Raw genomic sequence first — 1,934 nt, 5'->3', positions numbered from 1 at the left:
TTTTTTTTTTTTTTTTTTTTTGGTACTGAGGATTGAACTTGGGTCCCTGTGCTTGTGAGGCAGGCACCAGAACAACTGAGCTAAATCCCCAGCCCCAGTGCTGCCTCTATAACCAATATCTCTGGATCTTTCCTACTCTTCCCCTTCCCATAAGCTTGTTCCGAAGGCTTTTGAGCCATGTGGCCAGGTAATGTCACAGCAACAACCCCACTCTTGGTACCAAATTTCTGTCTCATTGCTGAGACAAAATACTGGACACCCACAGTTAAAGGGGAAGAGGTTTATTTGGCATACAGTTCATAGAGTTTTCAGTTCATAATCAGCCGACTCCAAGGCAGGGATGACAAACAGGTATGGCAGAGCAGAAACAACACGGCACACACAAGGCAGCAAAGGTAATCTGCTATGGGAGAGATTTTGAACTCAACACGTGGAAGAGGTACTCAACAATTCAATGAGCATTCTTAAAAAATAACAAGCTCATGATTACACAGATGAATATAATCTGGCTGTCTGAGAATGGTGTAGAAGATAATAGTGCATTGGTAAAAAGAGTGACCTAATCTGTATTAGACTTAGTCATACACTATGAACACTCCAGCACCTCTAGCCATGGCAGGCATGATGAATCAATGACAACTCTTTTTCCTGATGAGCTAAGCTCAGCCTGGCAGTACTTTTCAATGCAGTACTACAAACCATCACCACCAATTCACGTGGGTCTACAGCCTACCCAGCCTAGATGATCTCTTAGTATCTCCAAGATCTTATAACTTAGACATTTCCCCCAATAATGTAACTATAAAATGCATGTAAATTAATTAGAAGGAAAATCAGAGTTAAGTTCAAAAATATTTCAAGGTATCTGTGTTGGTGTGTTCATGTCTGTATGAACATATATGTGAGCTAATACAGATATGGCTTGATTCTACCCTAAAATTGGAATCACATGAGAGAAATAGTGCATTGGTCACAGGAGCCTTTAAATAATGAGTCTCTAAAAGGGCTTAATAACATTGCCTTATGGATACCCCCTCATTTCTCCTCTGCAAAATTCAATTTTTTCCCATGCTTTATAAAATTTTAAACTTATTTTGTAACTTATAACTTTTGCCAAATTAGAGAAGGTTGGTAAAAAAGGAGAACATGATAATTTGACAGAGACAGTGCTAGAATACTTATAAATCCTCAAGACAGGGGGAGAAATTGTTAATAAGCAGATATGACCAAAGAGCTATCAAAAGAGACTAAATTACAATGCCCAAATATATTAGCAAACTTAGAATCGAAGATAATGATTCTAAGCTAATGGATGGGCAGCAAGAACTACTTCTGAAAAGAATAGTAGTTAAAGCAAGTGGATGTAGCTCAGACTCTTGCTCTCAAGATAACAATGAAGAGGAACCAAGAACCCAGTCTAACTCCCAAAGAGAAGAACAATGATGAAAGACAATTCAGGGGGAGAAAAGATAATCTCAGTAAATAATCCTGGAATAGTTGGATATTGATGTGCAAAAATAAAATACTTTGGTCCATACATCTTACCATGTACAACGTTAATTTAAAAATAATTATAGACTAAATATAAAACTTGAAACTTTAAAACTTCTTGAAGTCTTCTTTAAAAAAAAAAAAGTTAAATATTTAAAATTTTAAAGTGAGTCCTAGGAAAGAAAAACAAATAAATAAGAACATGTACAGTTGGGATGTACATTAGCAAAAATTAATTTGGTGCCCCCCTTTTGCCACAGAGCCTCCAATGGACACAGCCCCATCTAGGTAGGGTGGTGTTTAGTACAGAGCTCTGGTCTCAGAAGGAACTCTATCATGGGGGTGTGGGGAACTGTGTGGAAAAAGATGAGAGGAAGCTGCTGTCTGCAGCCCAACAATTCCCTAGTGTCCTAGACAGGAACATGAATCCTGCTTCTCACTGG

Source organism: Fukomys damarensis, unplaced genomic scaffold (genome assembly GCF_012274545.1).
Source record: "Fukomys damarensis isolate Sample0158 unplaced genomic scaffold, DMR_v1.0_HiC HiC_scaffold_2, whole genome shotgun sequence".
Lineage (NCBI taxonomy): Eukaryota > Metazoa > Chordata > Mammalia > Rodentia > Bathyergidae > Fukomys > Fukomys damarensis.
Note: the sequence above shows the minus strand (reverse complement) of the source record.